The 12,360-nt window shown below is 38.0% G+C and overlaps 1 pseudogene across 1 annotated transcript; it reads left to right on the top strand.

Moving 5' to 3' along the window:
- The first annotated feature begins 313 nt into the window (after nt 1-313).
- LOC311582506 (transcriptional adapter 3-like) lies at nt 314-9,462 on the top strand (annotated as a pseudogene). The gene is made up of 3 exons: nt 314-472; nt 7,885-7,993; nt 8,675-9,462. The product of its transcript is annotated as a transcriptional adapter 3-like (transcript).
- Nucleotides 9,463-12,360: the final 2,898 nt, after the last annotated feature.

Here is a 12,360-nt window from a genome sequence, read left to right as displayed (position 1 = left end):
TTTAGTAGCAGTAAACTGATAAATATTTGAGATGAACTTATGATATGAATATATCTTTATAGATAAATATATTACCTTCATCAGAAAAATATAAAATCAATGGTAAGCTGAGTTTAAGTAATAGAACATTGACAACACAACAATCCTTAGGCTCAAGGGCTTGTCTGACTATACTTCTTTGTAATTACTATAATGTGATTGATGTTTGGGGAGGGGCTGCCAGATTTGGCCATATAAAAATGGTTATCCATCCTTGCAAAGATCAAATCATTAGTACTGACCTTCAAGACCTTCCAACAGGCACAAAACTTCCATGAACAATCAGGAGAAGGAACATAAAGCACTGGTGATGTGTGACTCTGTTATTGATATGATTGATTACGTAGAGACCTATGTCATGTGGCAGGGATCGTGGGTGAAATGGCCTCAAGGGGAGAAGCCCTTTGTACAAGAAGATGAGTTGGAGAAGAGGGTACAGGACTGGAAACATAAATTATGGTTTGAAGTAGGAAGTGATAAATGGCATCCTTCTGTTGGTGCTCAGTGGTAGCCAGAGGCTATCTGAGACCATTAGGAAATGACTGCATGGTAACAGGGTCTTTAAAAATACTTCAGTTAACATGACCTTTATTGCCTTAGATGTAGCATATTCCCTTGCAAGTCCTTCAACTCCTAGGGACATCTGCATATCACAATTTAACCTTTGCATAGTCTACTCTCCAGGGCTAAATATTGATCATCTTTCTTTAATCCAAACTCTAGGTACCAGGAAATCCAGTAATACTTACGTTTGAGAAATTTAAAAGATTTACTCATTTAATACTTTTGTAACTCAAATCTTGCATAATTTTAACAAGACCGAGGAAAGAAAAATCTCAAAACAACAATGAACTGTCTTTGGTGCAAATACATTCCACTAATGAGGTCATGAATGATTTTGATTCCTGATTATGAAAATTTGTTGAACATGTGAATTACTGATTGGGCTCTCACATCTCCATGCTTCTGGGCATCAAACCAGCACTCACGGCTCCCAATTCATGTGATCAGGGCATTTGTTTCTAGTGTTCTGCTTATGCCTCCCTCTGATACAAGAGGAATTTTCAGGCTACCATACTAGCACATGCTGAGAAACCTCTGTCTGAATTCTAGACATAAGAAAACTGACTCTCTTTTCCTTTTGCAGAGACTCAAACAAAATTGTCAGAATGACCTTGTACTCCTATTCAGGACTCACTTTGCTTGCGATAATGAGGAAAACTTTCAGAGGAGATCTTCCCCTACACCTTCCCTGGCCATCAGTCTTTTGTTCTCCTCCCCACGACTTTTCATTCTTATATCCAAGTCCCTGAATCACATATGTCATCCTCCTAAATTTCATGCTTAAGATTTCAAGCACCAATGCCTCAGAAAAGAACTTTGTTTCTTTCTTTTCATTCTTCTATGAAGGAGAGTGAAATGTCCTGGCTTTTTAATTTGTGCTAAGCCAAGGTAAAATAGTCTGAAGAATCTAACTGCTTGTTTGTTTATAGAAGAAAAGCTAATATCATCCAAATACTGAGCTCTGTACTTTTTCTTGTGATTTATGGTGGTTTATCTTTATGTTGGGTATCTCCTATGTTAGTGATCAAGAACATTAGGAAACACATCAGAGTTCGGTACCACACTGGAATATCTGCTGAGGTATATTATTCACAGAATGATAAAGGTGGTAATTATGATGTAACATTCATTACATGTTAGGTACGTAACAAACTGGGATGTTATAAGCTTAAACTCACCCATTCTGAGAAGGCATATTTTCACTGGGGTACTTCAGAGAAACACAATCAATATAGTAGCTATATAGAAACATAACTGAAGAGATAATTATTAGGGGAGTTGGCTTTTGTAATTAAGGCTACAAAGGACCATCTGAATTCTGGATAACTAAAAAAGACAGTGACAGTCAATCTGAGTTCAAAGGCATGAGGGCAAGCAGTTTAGAGGAAGAGATGGTTGATAGTCCAGCTCAAGAAAAATAAAATTTCTTTCATCTTATTTAGTCCTTCAGTGGACTGGGCACTGGCCTTTTACATTGGGAAAAGCGATTGTCATATGTTTTTGTGACTGGCTGCTTTCTGAGTTCTTTGTACATTATAGACATTAATTCTCTGTGGTATGGATAACTGGAAAATATTTTCTCTCATTCTATGGTTTTCTTCTTCACTTGCTTGTTTCCTTAGCTATATAAAAGCTTTCTAGTTTTAGAGGTCCCATTTGTCTATTGTTGGTCCTCATACCTTGGTTAATGAAACCCTGTTCAAAAAGTCTTTCACTAAACCTACATCATGCAGGATTTATATTGGTTTTAGTATTTCAGATCTCAAATTCAGTTTCCCCCCCCCCAAACTAAGGTCTTTGATCTTGTTGGCAGTTTCATGCAAGTGGTAGATGTAGATCTAATTTATTCTTCTGAATGAGGATGAGGATGAGGACATCCTGTTTTCCCAGTACCATTTGCTAAAAGTACTGTCTTTCCTCTAGTGTGTGTTCTTTTTGCCTCTGTCAAGTATCAAATGTCTGAAATTGTAAGTGTTCATGTTTCAGGCTCTATATTATTCCATTGGTCTCCATGTTTTTTTTCTGCCAGTACCATATAATTTACTACTACTACTACTACTACTACTACTACTACTACTACTACTACTGTTATTATTATTATTCAATCTGGTATTCTTCTTCCCCCTTCAGCACTGCTTTAGCTATTTTGGGTCTTTTTGGTTCCATATGAAACATATTTTTATTTTATTTTATTTTTTTGTTTTGTTTTTTTGAGATAGGGTCTCTCTGTGTAGCCCTGGCTGTCCTGGACTCACTTTGTAGACCAGGCTGGCCTCGAACTCACAGCGATCTGCCTGCCTCTGTCTCCCAAGTGCTGAGATTAAAGGCATGCGCCACACTGCCCGCCCTGAAACATATTTTTAAATTCTAATCCTCCCCAGAAATGCCATCACACACACCATGGAACATTCTCTTATCATCTAAATAATTATCCCTTGAGGCAGTCAAGTGGAAACATAAAGTTAGGCACTATACAAGTATCAGTTATCAAAATAAATTTTAGTAGAATGAAATTAGGATTTTTATAGCAAATATTTTTTTATTCCAAGTGTCATATACTTAGGCCATCTGAAGAAAATGCTGAAAAGAGACTTCCTCTCCCATTTTGGGAAAATTAGAGATAAATTCTGGCACACACACACACACACACACACACACACACACAAACGTGTGTGTGTGTGTGTATGTGTGCATGCTGTGACTTAAAACTAATGTTTACTCTTTCCATTCTATAGTGGAATCAATATTAAAATAAGAGCAGTTTTATCACACTGAGCTAGCCAACGTGAATCAGATGACACCTATGAAGTTCTTGTAGCTCCATAGAGAAAGGAATTATTATCTTATATATGCAAGTTCTCATAGAAATGACTGAAGCTATAAAGATAAGAATCTCTTCCATTTCTCTTTAATTATCCTATAAAACTTTAAGTATTATATATGTATATCTTGTGTCCCTACTATCTATACGCCTCTGAACTGTACCTAGATTCAAATCTATACAAAGCATTTATTATAAAAAATGGAAAAAATGTTTAATAGCGAATAAGAATGTAATATGTAAAATTATTCACACTTCTAATGTTTTACACAATTAAAGAGTAAAGGCATTTGATAAAAGCATATATGACTTCCAAATATTAATTTTTTACTTTTACTTACTATTGTGTCTGCAAAAAACCCTCTTCTGAACGCTTCCTATTCAAATATGTGAAGCCCAATTTAATAGAGGAGTTGTGGTTATATTGTTAAGTAAAAATGTTTGCTTTGCTTTAATTGTAGCTTTTCCATTTTTGAATCATTGGTACTGTTTAGCTTCTGTTAGAAATGCTGAGTCCTCTGTTTGTATAATGCAGAATGGGGACTGGAGCAAGGCTCAGCTGCTGAGGTCACACATTGGCTCCCAGCATCCGTGTTAAGCAGCTCGCGAGAAACCATAACTTCAGTTCCATGGAGATTTGAAGAACAGATCTCGTGGGCACTTGCACTAACATGCAAACATCTACGTATAGATTATTACCCAGAGAGAAAAGTAAAAGTAAAGAAAGTCTTTAATTGCTCAATAGTAAAGATCCTTATTGAAACCAAAATAAATGTGCTCTGACCAGTTTAAGAAGAAATAGGATTTGGTAAAAGCTCTTAAGTAGGCTCACAGACCCTTTGGGTAGGTCAGTGAGGTGGGTTTCGAGGCTACAAATGCCGAAAACTGTTGATAGCAAAGCAGCATGAAGTCACTGGCACCTGTGTTGGATTTTTGTCACCATTATTGACTGCTTCTGTAGTAACCTTTATCTCTGGGGCTCTTAAAACCTAAATCTGGCAGTCATTAGCATAATCTTCATCATGAAATATTCAATTTCAAGTTTACCTTCAGAATTAAAATGTGCTCTGATTGCATCCACTTTCAACAGAGCTTTAGTGAACTGGTGCCTTTCACTTGTCCTTTGTTAATGTGACCCTGTATTGTTAACACAAATCAATGCAATTACTGAGCATGTGTAGATTTTATCACATTTGCACTGTTTAATATCAGAATCATCTAGGGTTTTGACATGAATGTTGGCCCATTAGAATAAGAGCAGCATTACATGGCTGAATACAAAGAAGATATTAAACTATTTTTTTTTTCTAGAATAGTTTTTGCAAAGGCATTTAGTTGTATCTACTAAACTGAGTTCTTTGGACTTGATACTGGCTTAGGAACTTCCCTTCATGGCTTTTAGGTTCCTGAAAGTCCATCATAAAATTGTCTATGATCATTTCACTCACATGTACTACATTTAATATGTCTCAGATGCTCTGCTTCATGAGCTTAGAATATAAACACACACAGATCCACCAAACGGACTGCTCAGGGTAATGGAGACCAAGTTACCTATGGCTATGTAACTCATGAAATGTAGCTAGTGCTACAAAAAAATAGTTTATTATATTTATTTACTATGTTTTATATGTATTTCTTGTCTTATATTGAACAGCACAGTCCTACATTGGAGACGTCTACCTACAAATTAACATACTGTTTACTTGCAGGCTCAATGAGTGAGTGATGTTTTCTGCCATAACTGCTGCTTTCCTCACTGCACTCCTTTGTGAACGATCACGTTGTCTCTGTAAGTCCTAAAAACTTAGCAGCAGAGCTTTGCAGTCCTCCACGTGCTGAAAGGGCTAGCCTGCTAATTTTCTCTACTCTGCTTTTCTTACTTCTAGGTAAAGCTACTTTCCTCCTTAGGACACATTTGGATCCTGTTGCTCTGTTCCACTTGTTTTCCTTCGTCTTCCTTTCAGAGAAGGGAGTTAGCTTGCGATCTTCTCTATCGGTAGGGGTTATGGTAGAAGCATAAGCTCAAGAGCATGTGGATGAGTCTACTAATTAGTTATATTTACATTTGCGTTTGCTCACCAATGAAGACTGCTGCGCTATCATCACCTAAACTGCTAACATGGAAGGCCAACACATATTGTTTTTCATATGTGCTGATTGCTAAAATGTAAGGATCAACATCTAAAGCTGGAAGGAAGAGTTTTGAGATGGCAGTTTAAGAGGTTTATTGATAATCCTGCAGGTAAAACTTGTAAAACCTGGACTGAAACCAATAAGACAAAAGATCCATTTCATGATATAAAATTGAAATTAAAGTATTTCTCCTTTAAACTTTTATTTAAAGTCATGATTAAAGTCAAAATTCTATGTATTTTATCAAGATTTTATTGCTAAAACTTATAACCTTTTTTAGATACTGATAAACAATAACCTTATGAAAAGATGAGGTTTCTATACTCACCCTCATACATGAGATGCAGACACAAACACTTAGGTCATGGGTCCTAATTTTATATACGTTACATTAGTTCTGTGCCATTAATGTCTGATTTAAAGACGTGATAATATCTTTCTTAATGCCAGCAAAGTAATTGTTCTAGGAAGGGTAATTTAGAGTATATATCTACAATCTCCTCCAAAACCATATAGCACTTTGCAATCTCCATCATTACATGCACATTTGCGGGAAGTATTATCAGACAAGTTGGTGAACAGATACTTATCTAAGCCTTCTATTAACACACTAAGAGTTGGCTACATGACCTTTGAAGCTCTGCTCTAAAGATCTCTTTATGTCTGAACTTCAGATAACAAAGCCACTGGTTCTCAGTTGTATGTGATTTTTCAAGGTCAGCTTTTGAGGTTTCAGGAGGTGAATATAGCAGACAAGGTGACACTTTGGGCAACATCCAGTAAGCTGAGGTGGGTAGCACAGAGACAAGAAGTGCATGTCTCTGTCTTTCCTTTTGTCTATTTAGTGTCAAATAAAGGACTTCCATGTAACAGAGCACTAAGAAATTCATGGGAATAATCTAGGCAAATAGACTTTGGATTTGACAGTTTCTGAGGGGCCTGAAAGAAATGAAATCTGAATAAAAGGGATTTTGTAACAGTTTTTGTTTTCCTAGAGATATTTGAAATTTCTAGTAAAACTGTATGGCTGATTTGGGAAAATGAAGATAAGTAAAATTATTTATAAATTTAAAATAAATCAAATAATAATTCTCAAGAAATATGTTTACAAAATTCCATAGCATTGTATTATAAAAATGATCTCTATATGGCACTAAAGCATTATTTTGGTTAAAAGCAATGGCCCAATTGAGACCCACCCCATGGAAGAAAGCTAAACCTTAACACTATTAATGATACTGTGCTATGCTGACAGACAGAGCTTAGCATAACTGTCTTCTGAGAGGCTTTATCCAGAAGCTGATGGAAGCAGATGCAGAGACTCACAGTCAGAGAATGGGTTGAGATCATAGAGTTTTGTGGAAGAGTTAGGGGATCAGATTGAGGGAAGCAGATGGGCCAAGGTCACCACAAGAAGACCCACAGAGAAAGTGACCTGGACCCATTGGACCTCACAGAGACTGAACCATCAACCAAAGAGTTGTTGGTCCAATACATGTACTGGATTTAGGCCCCCTACACAGATGCACAGCTTGTTCTTCATGTGGGCCCCTTAACTAAAGGAGCAAGAGCTGCCTCTGACTCTGTTACCTACCTTTGGATCCCATTCCTGCAGCTGAGCTACCTGGCCTCAGTGGGATAGGATGAGCTTAGTCTTGTTGCTACCTGATGTGTCAGGGAGGGCTGGTACCCATGGGAAACCTCCCGTTCTCTGAGAACAAGGTGTGGGAGGAATGTGGAAACAGAGTATGAGGGTGGGACTGGGAGGAGAGGAAGGAGGGGGCTATGGTCAGGATGTAAAGTGAATAAATTTATGGGAAAAAGAAAAATAGAAATAAGCATTAATGTATACAATGATATGTACACATATCTACATATACATATATTTATGTTAGTGTGTGTCCATGTAGTCTAAATATCCCCCAAAATAAGCTAAACACTTATTGAGAAGAAAAATAGAGTGCATGAGTTGCAAAACTATATTAGGCTATTTGAGCTGCCTTGACAAACAGAATGGATATGTGAGCAGCATGAAGCCATTCCTCATAATTCTGAAAGCTAAGCATCTTGTATCAGCTCTGGCATAGTTCACTTTCATGTGAAGGCTCTCTTTTTGGAATTCTGGCTTCCAGGTGGATGCCTCCTTGTCAGGTCTTCACTTGTCTCCCAAGAGTGCCCAGGAACAGAGAAGGAGCAAAATCTGTGCAGTTTACTAAGGGAACCAATGTGTGGCCGAGAACACCAGTGTCATCAGTGCCAAATACAGGTGATCTCTCACTTTCATTAGATCTGATATTGCCAATTATGGTCACTCTGGGCATTAGATCTTCAGCCTAAGCTTTGAAGTGCTGGCCTTCTCTGAGGATGATGGCATTGGTATTGAGGAGCTGGACAACTTGCAACTGGAGCTTGAGATGTTGCTGTCCTCTGCAAGTAGGTGACTGACTGCGAGTAGAGGAAGCCAATACTGACTGAAAGGATAAAAAAGGTGACCAGTGATTTCTGAAGCTGAGTCGAGACTATGAGCTTGGTGCTTCCCCCAAGAAGCAGAAACTGGTTGGGGAAGACAGGACACAGGCCAGCCCCTGGTCCAGGGCAACCCAGGTCCCAAAACGTACATCACAAGACCCAGGAATTCACTGATGACCCAATCGATGGGCCTTGGATCCCCAAGAATGATACTCCCAACAGGTTCTGAGCCTCTGTGGAGCACTATTGTGCCAACATTACCAGTGAGGAGGTGCAAACATTTGAGGAGCTCCTGAAGCTCCTTGAAAATGAAGCTGAACATTATATACAAGATCCCCGCACTATATGACTTTCTCACGTACTCTGGTGCCTCACATTTGACCATGTCCCCTGGAGGGGGAGACCTGGTGGCACTCAGAGGAAGGACAGCAGGTTACCAAGAAGAGACTTGATACCCTATGAGCATATACAGGGGGAGGTAATCCCCCTCAGGAACAGTCATAGGGGAGGGGAATAAGGGGAAAATGGGAGGGAGGGAAGAATGGGAGGATACAAGGAATGGGATAACCATTGAGATGTAACAAGAATAAATTAATAATAATAATAAAAAAAAGATCCCCCGCACTGGGTGAACTCTACTCCCAGTGCTGGGCACAGATGGTGCTCAAGGAGCTGCTGTGGCTGACAAAAACAAAGGACCCCTGAGAACGCTGACTGAATTGGACATGAAAGATGTGGGTACCCAACTGAAGAAGTCTGAGGTTCAGCATGAGCAGGCAGAAGATGGGTGTCTCTTTGGTGCCCCTGATACAGCACCTACTGCAGGCTCTGGGGGAGGAAAAAACTATTTCCTCTATGGAGGACGCTTCTATTTAGAGATGCCTGGCAAAGAATCGGGGCCTGATGGAGCAAGCACCTCTCCCCAAAGTCAGTACAAGCCCGTTAGCATACCACATACCAAGTGTCTGGAGAGCAGCATCAACGGGGAACTGCTTGCACAGGGCCTTCTGGAGTCTGAGGAACGGGCTGCTGAGGACTTAGAGGATGAGGTTCTTGCTGAGCTGCACAAACAGCAGCCTGAACTGAAGGCACTCGGTGCACACAGCTGCACCAAGAAGCATCACCTGCTGAGGCTGGCAAAGGAGGAGGTGAGCTGGCAGGAGCTGAGGCAGCAGGTCCTCATGGCAGACCATGAGGCTATGGATGCCTTCAGCACGATCATGGCTGCCCGGCCCAAAAAGCACACTGTAACAAAGAAGGAAGGTGATCAAGCTTGGAAGACCCTGAAGGAGCAGGAGAGAATCCTGAAGCTCCTAAACAGGTCGCCTCACCAAGACAAGGTTTCTCTGTCTATCCTTGGATGTCCTGGAACTCAGAGATCTGCCTGCCTCTGCTTTCCAAGTATTGGGACTAAAGTGCACCACCATACCTGACATCTTTTTATTCATTTTGCTTGCTATTACTCTCTTATCTACTCTGTTTCTATTTAGTTATGCATTGTATATGTTTAAGATAATGTTTTTTTTTTGTTGCTCCAGTGTCTGGCATATTTAACTTAATAAAATATACTGTGAGTTCACAGATGTAAGTATGGAAATATATGCTTAAAGTTTAAATTTATTCCATTGTGTAAGATGTAAAGATATATTACAATAGCATTACTTATATATTTGTTCCTTGACATGGTACTTACTTTCCCCACTATAATAAAAATGTCCTATAGTACAATTTATTTTCATTTATTTCATAGACATGTTTATTATGAAATATTCTTTGGACTAAAGAAGGACTTGTATTTGAGCCTAAATTGATGAAAAGGGAAAGTTAGAGAACACAACTGTTCTAAGAGATCATGAATATGTATTTAATAATAGTAACAAAACAGGGATTTTCCTTCAAATTCTGGAAACAATGGATTTATAGTTTTGTAAATAATGGTTGTTACCAGTGGTAATTTTTATGAAGAATTGACTTGCATTTTTTTTATCTGAAGTGTATGCTTAGGAAAATAAAGATAGATCATACAGTTTCCCCTTTTCTTTTTCTTTAAATATTTTTTACTCAAAAAAATCACAGTAATTTTTAACTCTTCATTCAGACAACTGAGTGATAATCTTTTTACATAATTCTACCACTGACTAATTTTTAATAAGTAAATAATATCAATATGCATTACTCCCTAGGGCATAAAAAGCTTTTGTACTGGGTCTTCAAAAACCCCAAAGACATGCAGGATATGACATTTAAAGGATTTTTTTTATTACCTTAAAGATTCATTGACAATGAGACAGATTAACTCCTGGTAACACCCAGCCTACCTCAAAGAAGATGATGAGCATCAAAGAACCTCCTTATAGAGATGGCTTCAAATGTGGCAACCTAGCCACTGGGCAGAAGGTCCCCATTTCTGCCACAGACAGAATCCTGCCTAAAAAAAGAGCAAAGCTTAGAGGCAGGCAAAGTCAACCAGCCAAGCTCTGCCAAGACAGGGTAAGCAAGTCCTCAATAGTTCCTACCTCACAAATATGTCTGTCAGATATATTGGGCCAGAAGGCTGAAGTAGATCCTCCAACATTACAGAGAGTTTTGGGTGACTATTCAGTAGAAAATTGTCTCTGCCATCTTTTCATTTGGAAAGCTACTAACCTGCACTCCTGGCATACTCAGATAATGAAGTTTACTCCTTCTTAAGTCTCTGAGGGAGTTGAAAACCAGGTAGCTTAGTTTTACACTGAAGCTTGTTTAGGGGTTAATATGTTTTTAGGTCTAAGTTGATAATGACAATATGTGATAGAGATTGATTTACATTCAGAAATTTAAAAGCACCAAGTAGGAAAGATGTCCTCTTTAAGGCTGTCAAATACAAATAGCCAAAACACTAAGAATGTAACATTAATATAATTTCTGATTATGTCACGGTTCTTCTTGCCATAGGTAGTCTATTGTGTACACACACACACACACACACACACACACACACACACACACACATGTAGTAATATAAAGATATATGTACAAAAATAAAATAATTTTAAAAAATATAAAAAGCTTTTGTCCTAATACTAAGGTTCATAATCAATTGGAAGATGACAATATCAAATAAATACTAATTGGGTTTTAATACATTTAGTGTCCTTACTAAAGAACATAGATATACCTTTATTTATAATACTGTCTCAAATCATTTAGAAAAAATATAAACACGGAAGAACAAACATAAACAAAGTTTAGTTTTATAGTTTCATAGCTTAGATAATCCAGGAAGTACAATTCATAGCCTAGAATGAACATCTAAAATTGAAATGAGCACATCTGGGTTAAGAATTTACTATACTCCAGACTCTGTCCCCCACACATGCATGGGCACCTGAACTTGCACATGTATGTTTTGCTTTAACTTTTTCAGTATGAAGTCAGCTTTAAATAATAATTGACTTCCTCAGCTGTTTTTACTATTTTGTCACTTCTTCACTTTAAGTAGCAGATCTCATCTGACGCAGAAAGCAGCACGAAGGAGATAGTCTCCCTGTGCTTCTATTTCCATGTGATATTTGGTTGCACAGCAGTCTTTACCCACATCACAGAACTATTGGCACTAACACCTCAGCTGATCTATTTTTAATATTTATGTACAATTTAAGACATTTTTCCTTTATCTAAAATTTATACTCGGTTCTGTACTTTATAGAAACAAGAAACTGTAACAGAAAAATGTTCTCTTCAGTCTGGTGTAGCACGTGGTATTCCCAAGGAAGCAACATGATTAATTGCATGCCCTCACTCTTCCGAAAGAGACTGGGACTTTCTACAAACGAGAAAAATTAGAAGTAAGGTTGTGAAGCAAGATATCCTGATTGTCCAGGATGAAATGCCCTCAAATACAGAAAATAAGTAAAAACAATAAAGATTTCTTATAGGAAAATTGATTAGAAAGAGTTTTGTGGGAGATAAAAAATGAATTGTAAATTAGACCTACATGAAATTGTAATATGTACGTGAGGGCGGTATGTATTAAAGAGGTATGAAATATAGTATGTGTTTGCATGTATGTTTGAAGTCATTAAGAGAAGCTAGAAAGCATGAGCGATAAGTCCATGCATGTACTGGTCCCCTTTCTCAGTGACTCAGGTATAGGCCCCATGAGCACTCATGTCAAATAAGTCATTCTTGGTTTATGGAAATGGGAGCACCTTTAAAAAACATGATATTAAAATGAAGCTTAATGCTTTGTGTTTGGAAGTGAGACAATTAACCATCAATTTATATGCATGTCACTGTTTTCCTACCACTGCAACTGCTATTTTGGTAAGAAGTTATCTGAAATCATTTGT

The sequence above is a fragment of the Acomys minous genome, assembly GCF_964271855.1.
Source record: "Acomys minous genome assembly, chromosome: 14".
In the NCBI taxonomy this organism is placed as follows: domain Eukaryota; kingdom Metazoa; phylum Chordata; class Mammalia; order Rodentia; family Muridae; genus Acomys; species Acomys minous.
This window is presented reverse-complemented; position numbering and strand designations above follow the sequence as displayed.